At 41.8% G+C, this 21,541-nt stretch overlaps 1 long non-coding RNA gene across 1 annotated transcript; it reads right to left on the bottom strand.

Moving 5' to 3' along the window:
- Positions 1 to 617: 617 nt before the first annotated feature.
- LOC135229116 (uncharacterized) lies at positions 618 to 21,002 on the bottom strand. The gene is made up of 2 exons (XR_010319906.1): positions 17,140 to 21,002; positions 618 to 8,687 (listed from the first exon to the last, which is right to left on the bottom strand). It is a non-coding gene; the product is annotated as an uncharacterized LOC135229116 (long non-coding RNA).
- Positions 21,003 to 21,541: the final 539 nt, after the last annotated feature.

The following is a 21,541-nucleotide window of genomic DNA, read 5'->3' as shown; positions in this document are numbered from 1 at the left end:
TTAGGGTTGTTTTTGTTAGGCGGTTAGGGTTGTGTGTTAGGGGGTTAGGGTTGCTTTTGTTAGGGGTTTAGGGTTGTTTGTTCGAGGGTTAGTGTTGTTTTTGTTAGGGGGTTAGGGTTGTGTTTGTTTGGGGGTTAATTTTGTGTTTCTTAGGGATTTAGGGTTGTGTTTGTTAGCGGGTGAGGGTTGTGTTTGTTAGGGGGTTAGTGTTGTTTTTGTTAAGGGTTAGGTTTGTTTGTTGTTAAGGGTTTAGGGTTGTTCGTTGTTAGGGGGTAGGGTTGTTTGTTGTTAGGGCGTTAGGGTTGTTTGTTGTTAGGGAATTAGGGTTGTTTCTTAGAGGGTTAGGGTTTTTATTTTAGGTGCTTAGGATTGTTGTTAGGGGGTTAGGGTTGTTTGTTGTTAGGGGTTTAGGGTTCTTACTTAGGGGGTTAGGGTTTTTTTTGTTACGGGTTTAGGGTTGTTTTTTAGGAGGTTAGGGTTGTTTTTGTTAGGGGTTAGACTTGAGTTTGTTTCGGGGTTAATGATGTGTTGGTTAGGGTGCTAGAGTTGTGTCTGTTAGGGGGTTAAAGTTGTTTGTTATTAGGGGGTTAGGGTTGTTTGTTCTTAGGGGGTTAGGGTTGTTTGTTGTTAGGGGGTTAGGGTTGTTTGTTGTTGGCAGGTTAGGGTTTGTTTTTAGGGTGTTAGGACTGTTTGTTGTTAAGGGTTTAGGGTTGTTTGTTGTTAGGGGGTTAGGGTTGTTTGTTGTTAGGGGGTTAGGGTTGTTTGTTGTTAGGGGGTTAGGGTTGTTTTTGTTAGGGGTTTATGGTTGTTTGTTGTTAGGGGGTCAGGGTTGTTTGTTGTTAGGTGGTTAGGTTTGTTTGTTGTTGGGAGTTAGGGTTGTGTTTGTTAGGGGGTTAGGGTTGCTTTTTTTAGGGGGTTAGGGTTGTTCGATGTTAAAGGTTTAGGGTTGTTTGTTGTTGGGGATTAGGGTTGTTTGCTGTTACGGATTTAGGGTTGTCTTTGTTAGGGGGTTAGGGTTGTTTGTTGTTAGGGGGTTAGTGTTGTGTTTGTTAGGCGGTTAGGGTTGTTTTTGTCAGAGGTTTAGGGTTGTGTTTGTTTGGGGGTTAATGTTGTGTTTGTTAGGGGGTCAGGGTTGTTTGTTGTTAGGGGGTTAGGGTTGTTTGTTTTTAGGTGGTTAGGTTTGTTTGTTGTTAGGGGGTTAGGGTTGTGTTTGTTAGGGGGTTAGGGTTGTGTTTGTTAGGGGGTTAGGTTTGCTTTTGTTAGGGGGTTAGGGTTGTTCGATGTTAAGTGGTTAGGGTTTGTTTTTAGGGGGTTAGGGTTGTTTGTTGTTAGGGGATTAGTGTTGTTTGTTGTTATGGGGTTAGGGTTGTTTGCTGTTGGGGGTTAGGGTTGTTTTTGTTAGTGGGTTAGCATTGTTAGGGGGTTAGTGTTGTTTGTTGTTAGGGGGTTAGGGCTGTTTCTTAGGGGGTGCGGGTTGTTTTTGTTAGGGGTTTAGGGTTGTTTGTTAGGAGGTTAGCGTTGTTTTTCTTGGGGGGTTATGGTTGTGTTTGTTTGCGGGTTAATGTTGTGTTTGTTAGGGTGTTAGGGTTGTGTTTGTTAGGGGTTAGAGTTGTTTGTTGTTAGGGGGTTAGGGTTGATTGTTAGGGGGTTAGGGTTGTGTTTGTTAGGGGGTTAGTGTTATTTGTTAGGGGGTTAGTGTTGTTTGTTAGGGGTTTACGGTTGTTTTTGTTAGGGTGTTAGGGTAGTGTGTTGTTAGGGGTTAGGGTTGTTTGTTGTTAGGGGGTTAGGATTGTGTTTGTTAGAGGGTTAAGGTTGTTTTTGTTAGGGGGTTAGGGTTGTTTGTTGTTAGGGGGTTAGGGTTGTTTTTTGTTAGGGGCTTAGGATTGTTTGTTGTTCGGGGGTCAGGGTTTTTTTTTAGGGGGTTAGGGTTGTTTGTTAGAGGGTTAGGGTTGTTTTTGTTAGGGGGTTAGGGTTGTTTGTTCGGGTGTTAGGGTTGTTTGTTGTTAGAGGGTTAGTGTTGTTTGTTGTTAGGGGGTTAGGGTTGTTTGTTGTTAGGGGGTTAGTGTTGTTTGTTGTTAGGGGGTTAGGGTGAAGTTTCAGTTAATCGTCAGGGTTTGGGTTAAGGTTAGAGTAGGGTTAAGGTTAGTGTTCGGGTTAGGTATAGAGTTAGGTTTTGGGTAGGGGTAAGTTTAGGATTAAGGCTAGGTTTACGGTAAAGGGTAGGGCTAGCTTAGGGTTAGAGTTAGAGTTAGTGCTAGGGTTAAGGATTATGGTTATGGTCAGGTTTAGAGTTATTGTTAGGGTTAGGGTAGAGTTAAGGTTAGGGTTAAGTTTAGGGTTAGAGAAAGGGTTAGGTTTAGGTCTGGGTTAGGTGTAGGATGCGGGATAGGGTTAGGGTTAGGGGTTCATGTGAGGGTTACTGTTAGGTTTACATTAAGCTGATGTTTTAGGGTGTTAAGGTTAGGGCTAGGGTTAGCATTAGGTTTAGGGTTACTGCTAGAGTTAGGGGGTAGTTAAGGGTTAGCTTTAGTTTTAGGGTTACGGTTAGCCTTAGGTTTAGGGTGAAGTTTAGGTTAAGGATGAGGGTGAGGGTTAGGTTTAGGCATTTGGGTTAAGGTTAGGGTTAGGTTTAGGGTTGGGCTTAGTGTTAGGATTAGGGTTAGGTGTTTGGGTTAATGTTAGGGTCAGGTTTAGGGTTAGGTGTTTGGGTTAATGTTAGGGTCAGGTTTAGGGTTAGGGCTACAGCTAGGGTAAAGTTTATTTTAAGGGTGAGAGTTGAGCTTAGGGTTAGCGTTAGGGGGTAAGGTTAAGGTTAGGATTAAGGTTAGGATTAGAGTTAGGGTTAGGGTAAGTGTTAGGTTTAAGTCTTGGTTAGGTTTAGGACTAGGCTATGGTTAGAGATAGGGTTGGGTTAAGGGTTGGGGTTAGGTTTCAATGTTAGGGTGAGGGTTAGTGCTAGGTTTCCATTTAAGCTGAGTGTGTAGGGTAAGTTTTAGGGTTAGAGTTGGAGTTAGGGTCAGGGTTAGGGTTAAGTTTAGGGTTAGGGTTAGGTTTATGGTTAGAATTAGGGTTAGGGTTAGAGTTTGGGGGAGATTTAGTGTTATGTTTAGTTTTAGGGTTCGGGTTAGGGTGAAGTTTATGTTAAGCGTGACGTTAGGGGTTAGGGTTAGTTTTAGGGCTAGGGTTATGTTTAGGGTTAGTGTTAGTTTTGCTTAGGATTAGGCTTTGAATGAAGTTAGGGTAGGGTTAGGGTTGTGATTAGAGTGAAATTTTGGTTAAAGTAAGGGTTCGGTTTATGATTAGGTTTAGAGTTAGACTTAGGGTTAGTGGTTAGGGTTAGGTTAGGGTTAAGGTTAGGTTTAGGCTAAGGATTAGGGCTAGAGTTAGGGTTAGGGGTGAGTGTTTTGGTTAGGTTTAGGGTAGGGTTATAATTAGGGTTAAGTTCAGGGTTAGGGTAAGAGTTAGAGTTACATTTACATTTAAGGTGAGTTTTTTGGGTAAGTGTTACGGTTAAGTTTAGGGTTAGGTTGAGGGCTAGGGTTCGGGTAGAGTTAGGGTTAGGGGTTAGGGTTAGGTTTAAGTATATGGTAAGGTTAAATTTAGGGTTAAGTTTAGGTTAGGGTTAGGGTCAGGGTTAGGATTAGGATTAGGTTTAGGGTGAGTGTTAGGGTCAAAGTTATTGTAAGGGTTAGTTTTAGGGGTACAGGTGGGCCAAGGTTAAGGTTAGGGTTAGGTTTAGGGGTATGGTTAGGGTTAAAGTTAGGGGTAGCTTTAGGTTAGGGATAAGGTGAAGTTTAAGATAGGGTGAGGGTTAGGGTTATGGCTAAGGTTTGGGTTAGTTTTCAGGTTAGTGTTAAGGTTATGTTTAGGGTTAGGGTTAAGTTTTTGGGTTCCTTTTTTTTAGTTTTAGGGTAGGGTTAGGTTTTAACCTAGGTTTAAATTTAGTTTTACATTTAGGGTTAGGGTTACGGTTTGTGTTAGGCGTTATGGTTGGGGTTTGGTTTAGGTTTAGGGTTAGGTTTGGATAGGGTTAGGATTATGGTTATGGTAAGGTGTTAGGAGTTAGAGGTGTAGTTTAGGGTTAGGGTTTGGGTGAAGATTCCGGTTAGGCATTGTGGTTCTGGTCATGGTTAGGTTTGGTTTAGGGTTAGTGTTAGGTTTATGATTAGGTTTAGGGTTAGTGTTAGAGTTAGGGTTAGAGTTAGCATTATGTTTTGGGATAGGCTTTGGTGTTAGGGGTTAGGTTTTGTTCTAGGGTTAGGGTTATCATTAGGGCTTAGGGGTTCTGGTTAGGGTTAGGGATAGCATTAGGGTTAGTGTTGGGGGATACAGTTAGGGGTTAGGGTGAGGGTTAGGTTTAGGTTTACAGTTAAAGTGAGGGTTTAGGGCAACTGTTATTGTTAGGGTTAGAGTTCGAGTTAGGGTTAGGGTTAGTGTTAGGGTTAAGGTAGGAGTTAGTGTTAGGGCTAGAGATAGAGTTAGGGTTAGGGTAGTGGTATGGTTAGGCTTAAGGCTAGGTTTACAGTACAGGGTAGGGCTAAGCTAGGTTTAGGGTCAGGTTTAGAGTTAGTGTTAGTGCTAGGGTTTAGGATTAGTTTTAGGGTGAGGGTTAGAGTCATAGTTAGAGTTAGCGTTAGGGTTTGGGTTCGGGCTAGGGTTAGGGTCAGGTTTAGAGTCAGTGTTAGTGCTAGGGTTTAGGATTAGTTTTAGGGTGAGGGTTAGAGTCATAGTTAGAGTTAGCGTTAGGGTTTGGGTTCGGGCTAGGGTTAGGGTTAGAGTTAGGGTTAGGGTTTAAGGTTTTGTTTAAGTTCGTGGTAGGGTTAAGGTTAGGTAATGGTTAGGGTCAGGGTTAGGATTAGTATTAGCTTTAGGTTGAGGGTTAGGGCCAGAATTATTGTAAGGGTTAGGTTTAGGGTTACAGATGGGTTAATGTTAAGGTTACAGTTAGGTTTAGAGGTAGGGTTAGGGTTAAAGTTAGGGTTACCTTCAGGTTAGTGATAGGGCGAATTTTAAGATAGGTTGAGGGTTGCGGTTACACTTAGGTTTAAATTTAGAGTTAGTGCTAGGGTTTACGGTTAGGGTTAGTGTTAGTTTTAGAGTTATTGTTAGGCTTAGGATAGGGTTATGGTAGAGTAAAGGTTAGGCTTATGGTTAGGGTTAGGGTAAGGGTTAGGTTTAGGTGAGGGTTAGAGCCAAAATTAGTTATAGGGTTAAGGTTAGGGAAAGGGTTAGGGGTCCGTGTGAGTGTTAGTGTTAGGTTTCCAGTTATGCTGATGTTTTCGGGTGTTACGGTTAGGGTCAGGGTTAGAGTTAGGGATAGGGTTAGGTTTAGGTTTAGAGTTAGAGTGAGGGGATAGTTTAGGGTTAGGTTTAGTTTTAGGGTTTGGATTAGGCTTAGGTTTAGGGTGAAGTTTAGGTTAAGGATGAGGGTTAGAGTTAGGGGTAGTGTTTGCTTAGGTGTTTGGGTTAAGGTTAGGGTCAAGTTAGGGTTAGGTTTAGGTTTAGTGTTAAGGTTAGGGTTAGGGTTAGGATTAGCAGTTTTTCAGTAGAAGCCATACGTTTGCAAGAGCAAATGAAAAATTCATTGCAGGAAAGAGGAATGAAAGAAAGTTTCTCTACTTCTCCCTGCTTTGCTCAGAGGACTGGATGAAGTCAGGGAGTTCTCCCTTCCACTGAGGAACACACAGGATGCTGTTCCCTCTGTGCTCTCTTATTTGGAAAAGAGTCTGCAGTTACACACTTTGAACTGTGGAAAGGCACTGTGGTTTGTTAAGATTTTCCTAGGCACTTTGTTTTCTCTGGGCCAAAAAGAGCCTTCACAATAGCTTGAAGCATACTCGTTCCACTTCCAGAATACAGCTACCGCAAGGCAGTTCTCCAGAGGAAAACTTCCCTTTGCAAAGGGGAGATTTGCCGAGCTCACTACGGGAAAGCGAAACCGAAAGACTGTTTTCTCATTCTAACTGTTTTCGTCAGAGGAACGGATGAAGTCACAGTGTTCTTTTTTTGACTGAGAAACACAAAATCTGATGTTGCCTCTGAGCTCTGTTCTTGGCAAATAACTGAAACTGACATACATTCATGTGGGGAAACACACGGCTTTGCTAGGATTTCTCTAGGCAATGTGTTTTCCCTAGGCCTCACTGTACAAACAGTATCTCGTCAGGGCAACACTGCATAGGATTTACTCTGCCAGGAGAGAGTTACTGCTTTGTAGTTTGTGCTAGGAATTCTCTTTCGGCAAGTGCAAAATGACCAAATTCAGACAGAAAAGAGAATACGAAAAGACCTTTTCTCCCTGGGTGCTTTCCGAATATGTTAAAGCTAAAACTATGTAGTTGCTCCTCTGGAAGGATACATGCACTGCGATGTAGTTTTTCAGAAGAAGCCTTGCGTTTGCAAGAGCAAATGAGGAATTCATTGCAGAAAAGAGGAAGGAAAGAAAGTTTCTCTCCTTCTGCCTGCTTTGCTCAGAGGACTGGATGAAGTCAGGGAGTTCTCCCTTCCACTGAGAAACAGGCAGGCTGCTGTTGCCTGTGCGCTCTCTTATTTGGAAAAGAGTCTGCAGTTACACACTTTGAACTGTGGAAAGACACCAGGGTTTGATAGGATTTCCCCAGGTGCTTTGTTTTCCCGGGCCAAAACGAGCCTTCACAACAGCTTAACGCCAACACTGCATATTCGTTCCTCATCCAGAAAACGACTACCATGAGTCATTTCTCTCTAAGCCTAACCCTAAACCGAATCCTAAGCATAACACTAAACCTAACCATTAACCTGACCCTAACATGAACGCAAACACCTATCCCTAATACTAACCCTAACCCTCATCCTTAACCTAATCTTCACCCAAAACCTAAACCTAAACCTAACCCTAAAGCAAAATTAACCCTAAACTATGCCCTAACCCTAAATCTAACCCTAACCCTAACCCTAGCCCTAACACCCTAAAACACCAGCTTAAGTATAAACCTAACACTAACAACCACACGAACCCCTAACTCTTTCCCTAACCCTAACCTATCCCTAATCCTAACCTAAACCTGACCTAAACCTAATCTGTACCGTATGCCTAAACTTAACCCTAACCCTAAATCTACCGTAACACTAACCCTAAACGTAGCAATAACTCTAAACTTGACCCTAACCCTAACCCTAAACCCTAGCACTAACTCTAACTCTAACCCTAACCCTGACCCTAACCTAGCGCAACCCTTTACCGTAAACCGAGCCTTAACCCTACCTTACCCCTACCCTAAACCTAACCCTAACACGAACCTTAAACCTAACTCTAACCTTAACCCTAACTCTCACTATTTTCTGGAACTTCACCCTAACCCTAACTCTAACCCTAACCTTAACAATTAACCTAAACCAAACACTTAAAAGTAAACCTAACCCTAACCATCACCCTAGCCTTAACCATTTCTGCAACCCTAAACCTAACGCTCTCCCTAACCTTATTCTTAACCCTAACCCTAATACGAACAGTAACTCTAATCTAACCCTAACACTAACCCTAAATTTAAGCCTACCCTAACCAAAAACCTAACCCTAACACCCTAAACCTAACATCTGACACTAACTAAAACCCTAACCCTTATCCTAACCCTCGTCTGAACCCTCACCCTTAACCTAAACTTCATACTAATGCTAAACCTAAACCTAACCCTAAACATAACACCAACCCTAAACTGAACCCTAAACCTAACCTTAATACTAACCTGAACACAAACCCAAACTCTAGCCCTAACAATAAAAATAACCCTCACCCTATCCTAAACATCCAAACCCTAAACCTAAACCTAACCCAAACCCTATCCTTAAACATAACTCTAACCATAACGCTAGGCCAAATGTAACCCTAAACCTAACCCTTACAATAGCCCTGAACTTAACCCTAAACTTAATCCTAACCCTAGACCTAAACCTAACCCTAACCCTAAATCTAGCCTTGACCCTAAATTGAACACTAACTCTAACCATAAACCGGCACCTAAACCTAAATATTGCCCTACACCTAACCATAACCCTAATCCTAACCCTAACTCTAACCCTAATGATGACACTTAACCTAAACCCTCACCTAAACTGTAAAACTAACTGTAACCCTCACCCTAACCCCTAACCGTATCCCCCAACCCTAACCCTAATGCTATCCGTAACCCTACCCCTAACACTAACCTGAACCCCCGAGCCCTAACGATAACCCTAACCCTAACCCAAACCCTAACCCCTAACACCAAAGCCTAACCCAAACCTTAACCCTAACTCTCACCCTAACTCGAACACTAACCTGAAACCTAATCATAAACCTAACCGTAACCCTAAACCAAACCTAACCATGGTCAGAACCACAATGCTTTACCAGAACCCTCATCCACCCCTAACCCTAAACTACACTTCTAACCCCTAACAGCTTACCATAACCATAATCCTAAGCATACACAACCCTAACCATAAACCTAAACCTCACCCCAACCACAAGGCCTAACACAAACCGCAAACTTAACTGTTACACTAAACTCAACCCTAACCTAAAATCTAACCCTAACCCTAAAACTAAACACAACCCATACACTTAACCCTAACCCTAAACATAACCTTAACACTAACCCAAAAACTAACCCAAACCTTAGCCATAACCCTAACCCTCACCCTATCTTAAACTTCACCCTATCCCTAACCTAAAGCTAACCCTAACCCTACCCCTAAACCTAACCCTAACCTTAACCTTGGCCCACTTGTAACCCTAAACCTAACCCTTACAATATCTCTGACCCTAACCCTCACCCTAAACCTAATCCTAACCCTGACCCTAACCCTAACCTAACCTTAACCTAACATTAAGGCTACCATAAACTTACACCTAACCCTAACCTCTAACCCTAACTCTACCTGTAACCCTAGCCCTAACCCTAACAGTAACACCCAAAACACTCAACTGTAAATGTAATTCTAACTCTTACCCTAACCCTATACTTAACCCTAAAAATAACCCTACCCTAAACCTAACTGAAACAATAACCCCTAACCCTAACTCTAAACCTAATCATTAGCCTAAATCTAAACTTAACCTTAAACCTAAACCTAAACACTCACCCTAACTCTAACCCTAACCCTAAACCTAAAACAAACCCTCACCCTTAACCAAAACTTCACCCTAACCATAACGCTAAACCTACCTTAAATTCATTCAAACCCTAACCAAAACTAAAACTAACCCTAACGCTAACACTAACCCCAAACCTAAAACTAAACATAACCTAACCCTAACCCCTAACCCTAAACCTCATAATTAAAATAAACTTCACACTAAGCCTAACCCTAAAACTAAAAAAACAACCTAAACATGACACTAAATCTCCACCTAACCCTGACCCTAACCCTAACCCTAATCCTAAGCATAAACCTAATCCTAACCCTAACTCTAACCCTAACCCTAACTGTAACACCCTAAAACATCAGCTTAACTGTAAACCTGACACTAACCCTCACACGAATCTCTAACCCATCCCCCAATCCTAACCCTATCCCTAATCCTAGCCCTAACCCTGAACTAAACCTAACCCTTACCCTAACCCTAAAATTAACCCTAACATTAACTCTACCCTAACCCTAAACTTAAGCCTAACAATAACTCTAAACGTAACCCTAACCCTAACCCAGCACTACCCTTTACCGTAAACCTAGCCTTCACAGTAACCTTACCCCTACCGTAACCCTAACCCTAAACCTAACCCTGACACTAACCTTAACCCTAACTCTAACCTTAACCCTAACCCTCACTATTAACTGAAACTTCACCCTAACCCTAACCCTAACTCTAACTCTAACCCTAACCATAACAATTAACCTAAACCCTCTCCTTAACGGTAAACCTAACACTAACACACACCCTAACCCTTAACCGTGTCCCCAACCCTAAACCTAATGCTATCCCTAAACTTATCCCTAACCCTAACTCTAACACGAAGAGTAGCCCTAATCTAATCCTAACCCTAACATTAACCTTAAACTTAAGACTAGCCTAACCATAAACCTAAACCTAACACCCTAAACCTAATGTCTAACATTATAATTCTAACCCTAATCCTAACCCTTATCCTAACCCTCACACTTAACCTGAACTTCACACTAATACTAACCCTGTTCGTAAATCTAACCCTAAACATAACCCCTAACCCTAATCCAAACCCTAAACCTGACCTTAAAAGTAACGTGAGCACAAACCCAAACTCCAGCCCTAACCATAAAAATAACCCTCACCCTAGCCTAAACATCATCCAAACCCTAACCCTAACCTTAGCCCTAACCTAAACCTAAGCAAAACCCTTACCTTAAACCTAACTCTAACCATAACACTAGTCCATCTGAAACCCTAAACCTAACCCTTACGATAGCCCTGAACCTAACCCTAAACATAATCCTAATCCTAAACCTAACCCTAACTCTAAACTTGACCCTAAATAGAACACTAGCTCTGACCCTAAATACAACACTAACTAACCCTAAACTTGGACGTAAACCTAAATATTACCCTACACCTAACCCTAACCCTAAACCTAACCCTAACTCGAACTCTAACCCTAATCATAACACTTACCCTAAACCCGCACCTTAACTGTAAAACTAACCGTAACCTTCACTCTAACCCCTAACCGTAGCCCACAACCCTAACCCTAATGCTAACCCTAGCCCTAACCACAACACTAACCTGAAACCCCTAGCCATAAAGATAACACTAACCCTAACCCAAACCCTAACCCATAACACCAAAACCTAACCCAAACCTTAACACTATCCCTCACCCTAACTCTAACACTAACCCGAAACCAAATCATAAACCTAACCCTAAAACTGAACCAAACTTAACCATGACCAGAACCACAATGCCTAACCGAAACCCTCACCCAAACCCTAACCCTTAACTACACCTCTACACCCTAACACCTTACCATAACCATAATCCTAACCCTACCTAACCCTACCCAACCCTAACCAAAAACCTAACCCTCACCCCAACCACAATGCCTAATACAAATCGTAACCCTAACTGTTACACTTAACTTAACCCTAACTTAAAATCTAACCCTAACCCTAAAACTAAACAGAACCCATAAACTTAACCCTAACCCTAAACATAAACTTAACACTAACCTGAAAACGAACCCAAACCTTAGCCATAACCCTAACCCTCACCCTATCTTACTTCACCCTATCCCTAACCTAAGGCTAACCCTAACTTTAACCCTAATCCTATCCCTAAACCTAACCCTAACCTTAACCTTGGCCCATCTGTAACCCTAAACCTAACCCTTATGATAACTCTGACCCTAATGTTGGCCTGAAACCTAATTCTAATCCTAACCCTGACCCTAACCCTAACCTAACCTTAACCCTAACTTAAAGCTTACCATAAACTTAAACCTAACCCTAACCCAAACTCTAACCCTAAACCTAGCCCTAACCCTAACCGTAACAGTTACCCAAAACCTTCACCTTAACTGTAAACGTAAATCTAACTCTTACCGTAACCCTAAACTTAACCTTAATTATAACCCTATCCTAAACCTAACTGAAACACTAACCCCTAACCTTAACTCTAACCCTAATCCTTAGCCTAAACCTAACCTTAACCCTAAACCTAACCCTAACTACTAACCCTAACTCTAACCCTAACCCGAAACCGAACCCTCACCTTAACCAAAATTTCACCTGAACCATAACCTTAAACCTACCCTAACTTCATTCAAACCCTAACCCTAAGCAAAACTAACGCTAAACTTAACCCTAACCCTGACTCTAACCTGAACCCTAAATACCAACCCTAAACCTGACCCTAACAATAATCCAAACACCTAACCCTAACCCTAACCCTTATCCTTAAACTAAAATTCACCCTAAACTTAAGCCTAAACCACTATCCCCTAACTCTAGCCCTAACCCTAAACCTAACCTAACTCTAACCCTAACTCTAAACATAACACCCTAAAACATCAGCTTAATGTAAACATAACACTAACCCTCACACGAACCCCTAACCCTTTCCCTAACCCTAACCCTATCCCTCATTCTAACCCTAACCCTGACCTAAACCTAAACCTTACCCTAACCCTATACTTAACCCTAACCTTAACTCTACCCTAACCTTAACCCTAAACCTAACAATAACTAAACCTGACCTTAACCCTAACCCTAAACCCTAGCACTAACTCTAAACCTAACCCTAACCTAGCCCTACCCTTTACTGTAAACCTAGCCTTAACCCTAACCTGACCACTACCCTAACCCTAACCCTAAACCTAACCCTAACACTAACCTTAACCCTAACCCGCACTAATAAATGAAACTTCACCGTGACCCTAACTCTAACCCTAACCATAACAATTACCCTAAACCTTCACCTTAACTGTAAACCTAAACCTAACCCTCACCATATACCGAACCCTCACCCTAACCCCTAACTATATTCCCAACCCTAAACCTAATGCTATCCCTAACCCTAAACCTAACCCTAACCTGAACAGTAACCCTAATCTAACACTAACCCTAACATTAACCCTAAATTTAACCCTACCCTAACCATAAAACTAAACCTAGCACCCTAAACCTAACCTCTAACACTAAATATAATCCTAACCCTTATCCTAACCCTCAACCTTAACCTAAACTTCACACTAAGCCTAAACCTAAAACTAACCCTAACATGAAAAATAACCCCTAACCCTAAATTGGACCCTAAACCTAACCTTGACACTAACCTGACCACAAACCCAAACTCCAGCCCTAACCCTAAAAGTAACCCTCACCCTATGCTAAACTTCATCCAAACACTGAGCCTAACCTTAACCAAAACGTAAACCTAGCCCAAACCCTAACCTTAAACCTGACTCTAACCATAAAGCTAGTCCATCTGTAAACCTAAACCTAAGCCTCACAATAGCTCTGAACCTAACCCTAAACCTAATCCTAATCCTAACCCTAGACTTAATCCTAACCCTAACCCTAACTCTAACCTTGACCCTAAATAGAACACTAACTCTAACCCTAAACCTGGACTTAAAACTAAAATTTAACCTACACCTAACCCTAACCCGAAATCTAACTCTAACCCTAATCATAACACTTACCCTAAAACCTCACCTTAACTGTAAAACTAACGGTAATCCTCAATCTAACCCCTAACCATATCCCCAAAACCTAACCCTAATGCTATCCCTAACCCTAACCCTAACCCTAACACTCACCTGAACCCCTAAGCCCTAAAAATAACACTCACCCTAACCCAAAACCTAACCCCTAACACCAAAGCCTAACCCTAACTCTCACCCTAACTCTAACACTAAGCCGAAACCTAATCATAAAACTAACCCTAACCCTAAACCAAACCTAACCATGACCAGAACCACAATGCCTAACCGGAACCCTCACCCAAACCCTAACCCTAAACTACACCTCTAACCCCTAACACCTTACCATAACCATAATCTTAACCCTACCCAACCCTAACCCTAAACCTAATCCTCACCCCAACCACAATGCCTAACACAAACCGTAAACCTAACCCTAACTGTAACACTGAACTTAACCCTAACCTAAAATCTACCCCTAACCCTAAAAGTAAACAGAACCCATAAACTTAATCCTAACCCTAAACATAACCTTAACACTAACCTGAAAAACTCAAGCAAACCTTAGCCATAACCCTAACCCTCACACTATCTTAAACTTCACCCTATCCCTAATCTAAAGCACACCTTAACTTTCACCCTAACCCTACACCTAAACCTAACCCTAACCTTAACCTTGGCCCACCTGTAACCCTAAAGCTAACTCTTACAATAACACTGACCCTAACCCTCACCCTCACCCTAATCCTAATCCTAACCCTGACCCTAACCCTAACCAAACCTTAACCCTAACTTTACTGTACCATAAACTTAAACCTAACCCTAACCCGTAACCCTAAATTTAAACCCAAGCCTAGGCCTAGCCCTAACACTAACCCTAACCCTAACCGTAACACTTACCCAAAACCCTCACCATAACTGTAAACATAACTCTAACTCTTAACCTAACCCTAAATATAACCCTACCCTAAACCTAACCAAAACACTAACACCTAACTCTAAATCAAATCCTGATCTTTAGCCTAAACCTAACCGTAACTCTAAGCCTAACCCTAACCACTAACCCTAATTCTAACCCTAACCCTAAGCCTGATCCTAAACCGAACCCTAACCCTAACCCTAAACCTGACCCTAACATTAACCGAAACACTTAACCCTAACCCTAACCTTAACCCAAACACCTAACCCTAACACTAACCCTAACCCTCATCCTTAACCTAAACTTCACCATAAACCTAAGCCTAACCTTAACCCTAAAACTAAACCTAGCCCTAAACTATCCCCTAAATCTAGCCCTAAACCTAAACCTTATCCTAACCCTAACTACAACCCTGACCTAACCGTAACACCGTAAAACATCAGCTTAAGTGTACACCTAACACTAACCCTCACACGAACACCTAACCCTTTCCCTAGCTCTAACCCTATCCCTAATCCTAACCTTAACCCTGACCTAAACCTAACACTTACCCTAACGCTAAACTTAACCTTAACCTTAACTCTACCCTAAAACTAACAAAAACTCTAAACCTGACCCTACCTCTTACCCTAAACCCTAGCACTAGCTCTAACTCTAAACCTAACCCTAACCCTAACCTAGCCCTACCCTTTACCGTAAACCTAGCCTTAACCCTAACCTTACCTCTACCCTAACCCTAAACCTAACCCTAACACTAAACTTAACCCTAACTGTAATCTTAACCCTAACCCTTACCCTGACCCTGACTATTAACTGAAAATTCACCCTAAACCTAACCCAAACTCTAACTCGAACCCTAACTATAACACTTACCCTAAACCCTCACCTTAACTGTAAACCTAACCCTAACCCTCACCCTAACCACAACCCTCACCCTAACCCCTAACCGTATCCCCAACCATAAACCTAATGCTATCCCTAACCCTATCCCTAACCCAAACACGAACATTCACCCTAATCTAACCGTAACGCTAACATTAACCCAACCCTAACCATAAACCTAACCTTAACATCCTAAATCTAACCTCTAACACTAACTATAATCCTAACCCTAATTCTAACTCTTATCCTAACCCTCACCCTTAACCTAAACTTCACACTAACCCTAAACCAAAATGTAACCCTAACCCTAAATATAACCCCAACCCTAACCCGAACCCTAAACCTAACCTTAACGCTAACCTGAACACAAACCCAAATTCGAGCCCTAACCATAAAAAACCCTCAACCTATCCTAAACTTCACCCAAACCCTAACACTAACCTTAACCCTAAACCTAAAGCTAACCCAAACCTTAACCATAAACCTACCTCTAACCATAACGCAAGTTTATTTGTAACCCTAAACCTAACCCTTACAATAGCCCTGAACTTAACCCTAAACCTAATCCTAGCCCTAGACCTAACCTGACCTAACTCTAACTGTAACCTTGACCCTAAAGAGAACACTAACTCTAACCCTAAACTTGGACCTAAACCTAAATCTTACCCTACACCTAACCCTAAACCTAAAAATAACTCCAACTCTAACCCTAATCATAACACTTATCCTAAACCCTCACCTTAACTGTAAAACTAACCGTAACCCTCACCCTAACCCCTAACTGTATCCCCCAAACCTAACCCTAATGCAATCCCTAACCTTAACCCTAAAACCAACCTGAAACCCCTGAGCCCTAACAATAACCCTAACTCTAACACAAACACTAACCCCTAACACCAAAGCCTAATCCAAACTTTAACCCTAACTCTCACCCTAACTTTAACACTAACCCGAAACCTAATCATAAACTTAACCCTCACGCGAAACCAAACCCAACCTAACCAGAACCACAATTCCTAACTGGAACCTTCACCCAAACCCTAACCCTAAACTACACTTCTAACCACTAACACCTTACCATAACCCTAATCCTAGCCCTTATCCTAACCCTCACCCTTAACCTAAACTTCACACTAACCCTAAACCAAAGCGTGACCCGAACCCTAAACATAACCCCTTACCCTAACCCGAACCCTAAACCTAACCTTAACACTAACCTGAACACAAAACCAAACTCTAGCCCTAACCACAAAAATAACCCTCAACCTATCCTAAACTTCATCCAAACCCTAACCCTAACCTTAACTGTAAACCTCAACCTAACCCAAACCCTAAACTTAAACTTAACTCTAACTATAACGCTAGTCCACCTGTAACCCTAAACCTAAGCCTTACAATAGCCCTGAACTTAACCCTAAAACTAATCCTAATCCTAACCCTAGACCTAATCCTAACCCTAACTCTAGCCTTGACCCTAAATAGAACACTAACTCTCACCCTCAACCTGAAACTAAACCTAAATCTTACCCTACACCTAACCCTAACCCTAAACCTAACCCTAACTCTAACTCTAACCCTAATCATAACACTTACCCTAAAACCTCACCTTAACTGTAAAACTAACCGTAAAACTCACCATAACCCCTAAACGTATCACCCAACCCTAACCCTAATGCTAGCCCTAACACTAACCTGGACCCCTAAGCCCTAACGATAACACTAAACCTAACCCAAAACCTAACCGCTAACACCAAAGCCTAACCCAAACCTTAAACCTAACTCTCACCCTAACTCTAACACTAACCCGAAACCTAATCATAAACCTAACCCTAACCCTAAACCAAACCTAACCATGACCAGAACCACAATGCCTAACTGGAACCCTCACCCAAACCCTAACCATAAACTACACCTCTAACCCCTAACACCTTACCATAACCATAATCCTAAGCCTAATCAACCGTGACACTAAAACTAACCCTCACCCCAACCACAACGCCTAACACAAACCATAACCCTAACCCTAACCGTAACACTAAACTTAACCCTAACCAAAAATCTAACCCTAACCCAGAACTAAACATAACCCGTAAACTTAACCCTATCCCTAAACATAACCTTAACACTAACCTGAAAACTAACCCGAACCTTAGCCATAACCCTCACCCTAACCCTCACCCTACCTTAAACTTCACCCACCCCAACCTAAAGCTAACCCTAACTTTAACCCTAACCCTACCCCTAAACCTAACCCTAACCTTAACCTTGGCCCACCAGTCACCCTAAACCTAACCCTTACAATAACTCTGACCCGAAACCTCACCCTAAACCTAATCCTAATGCTAACCCTACCCTAACCTTAATCTTAACTTTAACCCTACCATAAAACTACACCTAACCCTAAACCCTAACCCTAACTCTAACCCTAACCCTAACCATAACACCTACCCAAAACCTTCATCTTAACTGTAAACGTAACTCTAATTCTTACCCTAAACCTAAACTTAAACCTAAATATAACCCTACCCTAAACCTAACCAAAACACTTACCCCTAACCCTAACTCTAACCCTAATCCTTAGCCTAAACCTAATCTTAACCCTAAATCTAACCCTAACCATTAACCCTAACTCTAAGCCTAACCCTAACCCTAAACCGAACCCTCACCGTTAACCAAAATTTCACCCTAACCATAACCCTAAACCAACCCTAACTTTATTCAAGCCCTAACCTTAACCAAAACTAAAACAAACCCTAAACCTAACCCTAAATCTACCCCTGACCGTAACCTGAACCCTAACTCCTAATCCTTACCCTAACCCTCACGCTTAACATAAACTTAACCCTAACCCTATCCTAAAACTAAACATAACACTAAATCTTCCCCAACCCTGAACCTAACCAAATCCTAACCATAAACCTAAACCCTAAACTTAACCCTAACACTGACCCTAACTCTAACCATAATCCTAACCATAAAAATTACCCTACACACTCAGCTTAAATGGAAACCTACCACTAACCCACACCCTAACATCTAAACCTAAACCCAACCCTTAACCTAATCCTATCTCTAACCTTATCCTAGCCCTACACCTAAACATGACTTAATCCTAACACTTACCCTAAACCTAACCCTAAACCTAACCTTAACCTTAAACCTAATCCTAACCTTAACCCTAACCCTAACCCCTAACCCTAACCCTAAGCTTAACTCTCACCCTTAAATTAAACTTCACCCTAACCCTAATCCTAAACCAAACTCTAAACCTAACCCTATATCTTAAGCTAACATTAACACAAACACCTAACCCTAACGTGAAACCTAAACCTAACCTTAACCCAAACACTAACCCTTACCCTAACCCTCATCCTTAACCTAAACTTCACCCTAAACCTAAGCCTAACCCTAACCCTAAAACTAAACCTAACCCTAAACTATCCCCTGACTCTATCCCTAAACCCAAACCTAACCCTAACTCTAACTCTAACCCTAACCCTAACTGTAACACACTAAAACATCAGCTTAACTGTAAACCTAACACTAACCCTCATACGAACCCCTAACCCTTTCCCCACCCCTAAACCTATCCCTCATCCTAGCCCTAACCCTTACCTAAACCTAACACTTACTCTAACCCTAAACATAACCCTAAACTTAACTCTACCTTAACCCTAACCCTAAACCTAAAAATAACTCTAAACATGACCCTAACCCTGACCCTAATCCCTAGCACTAACTCTAAAGCTAACCCTAACCCTAAGCTAGCCCTACCCTTTACCGTAAACCTAGCCTTAACCCTAACCTTACCCAAACCCTAACCCTAAACCTATACCTATCCCTAACACTAACCTTAACCCTACTCTAACCTTAACCCTAACCCTGACTATTAACTGAAACTTCACCTAACCCTAAGCCTAGCTGTAACTCTAACCCTAACCATAACAATTACCATAACCCTCACCTTAAGTGTAAACCTAACCCTAACCCTAACCCTCAACCTAACCCTTACCCGTATCCACAACCCTAAACCTAACGCTGTCCCCAACTTTATCCCTAACTCTAATCCTAATACGAACAGGAACCCTAATCTAACCCTAATATTAACCCTAAATTCAACCCTACCCTAACCATAAATCTAACCCTAACACCCTAAAACTAACGTCTAACACTATCTTTACTCCTGACCCTATTTCTAGCCCTCACCCTTAACCTAAACTTCACACTAACCCTAAACCTAAACCTAACACTAACCCTAAACATAACCCTTAACCCTAACCGAACCCTAAAACTTACCTTAACACTAACCTGAACATAAACCCAAACTCTAGCCCTAACCATAAAAATAACTCTCACCCTATCCTAAACTTCATCCAAACCCTAACCCTAACCTTAACCCTAAACCTGAACCTAACCCAAACCCTAACCTTAAACCCAACTCTAACCATAACGCTAGTCGATCTGTAACCCTAAACCTAAGACTTATAATAGCCCTGAACCTAACCCTAAACCTAATCCTAATCCATACCCTAGACCTAATCCTAACCCTAACCCTAACTCTAACCTTGACCCTAAATAGAACACTAACCTTAACTCTAAACCTGGACGTAAACCTAAATCTTACCCTACACCTAAACCTAACCCTAACTCTAACTCTAACCCTTATCATAACACTTACCCGAAACCCTCACCTTAACTGTAAAACTAACCGTAACCTTCACTCTAACCCCTAACCGTATCCCCCAACCCTAACCAAAATGTTATCCCTAACCCTAACACTAATCTGAAACCCCTGAGCCCTAATGATAACCTTAACCCTAACCCAAACCCTAACCCCTAACACCAAAGCCTAACACAAACCTAAAGCCTCTCACCCTAACTCTAACACTAACCCGAAGCCTAATCATAAACCTAACCCGAACCCAAACCTAACCATGACCAGAACCACAACACCTAACCGAAGCCCTCACCCAAACCTAACGCTAAACTACACCTCTAACCCCTAACACCTTACCATAACCATAATCCTAACCCTACCCAACCCTAACCCTAAACCTAACCCTCACCCCAACCACAACGCCTAACACAACCATAAATCTAAGCCTAACCACATTAAACTTAACCCTAACCTAAAATCTGACCCTAACCCTAAAACTAAACAGAACCCTTAAACTTAACCCTCACCCTAAACGTAACCTTAACACTAACCTGAAGAACTCAAGCAAACCTTAGCCATAACCGTAACCCTCACGCTATCTAAAACTTCACCCTAACAACCTTAGGAGCCCTAATACAAGGCATAAACAGAATACAAAACATCAGCAAAAATGACGAAGAGAAACCAGACTACTGGGAGCTCCTAAAAATCAAACACCCATGCTCATCTAAAGATTTCACTAAAAGAGTAAAAAGATCACCTACAGACTGGGAAAGAATTTTCAGCTATGACATCTCCGACCAGCGCCTGATCTCTAAAATCTATATGATTCTGTCAAAACTCAACCACAAAAAGACAAACAACCCTATCAAGAAGTGGGCAAAGGATATAAACACACACTTCACTAAAGACAATATTCAGGCAGCTCACCGATACATGAGAAAACGCTCTCGATCATTAGCCATTAGAGAAATGCAAATTAAAAGTATGATGAGATTCCATCTCACTCCAACAAGGCTGGCATTAATCCAAAAAACACAAAAGAATAAATGTTGGAGAGGCTGCGGAGAGATTGGAACTCTTATACACTGCTGGTGGGAATGTCAAATGATACAACCACTTTGGAAATCTATCTGGCGTTATCTTAAACAGTTAGAAATAGAAGTACCATACAACCCAGAAATCCCACTCCTCGGAATATACCCTAGAGAATTAAGAGCCTTCACACAAACAGATATATGCACACCCACGTTTACTGCAGCTCTGTTTACAATAGCAAAAAGCTGGAAGCAACCAAGGTGTCCATCAACAGATGAATGGTTAAATAAACTGTGGTATATTCACACAATGGAATACTACGCATCAATAAAGAACAGTGACAAATCTGTGAAACATTTCACAACTTGGAGGAACCTGGAAGGCATTATGCTGAGCGAAATCAGTCAGAGGCAGAAGGACAAATATTGTATAAGACCACTATGATAAGATCTTGAGAAATATTATAAACTGAGAAGAACACATACTTTTGTGGTTACGAGGGGGGGAGGGAGGGAGGGTGGGAGAGGATTTTTTACTGATTAATTAGATAAGAGCTGCTTTAGGTGAAGGGATGGACAATACTCAATACATGGAAGGTCAGCTCAACTGGACTGGACCAAAAGCAAAGAAGTTTCCGGGATAAACTGAAGGCTTCAAAGGTCAGCGGAGCAATGGCGGGGGTTTGGGGACCATGGTTTAAGGGGACTTCTAAGTCAATTGGCAAAATAATTCTATTATGAAAACATTCTGCATCCCACTGCGAAATGTGGCATCTGGGGTCTTAAATGCTAACAAGTGGCCATCTAAGATGCATCAATTGGTCTCAACCCACCTGGATCAAAGGAGAATGAAGAACACCAAGGTCACACGATAACTAAGAGCCCAAGAGACAGAAAGGGCCACACGAACCAG

This window comes from Loxodonta africana, assembly GCF_030014295.1.
Source record: "Loxodonta africana isolate mLoxAfr1 chromosome 26 unlocalized genomic scaffold, mLoxAfr1.hap2 SUPER_26_unloc_2, whole genome shotgun sequence".
NCBI classification, from domain to species: Eukaryota; Metazoa; Chordata; class Mammalia; order Proboscidea; family Elephantidae; genus Loxodonta; species Loxodonta africana.
Note: the sequence above shows the minus strand (reverse complement) of the source record. Positions and strands in the feature narration are given on the sequence as shown.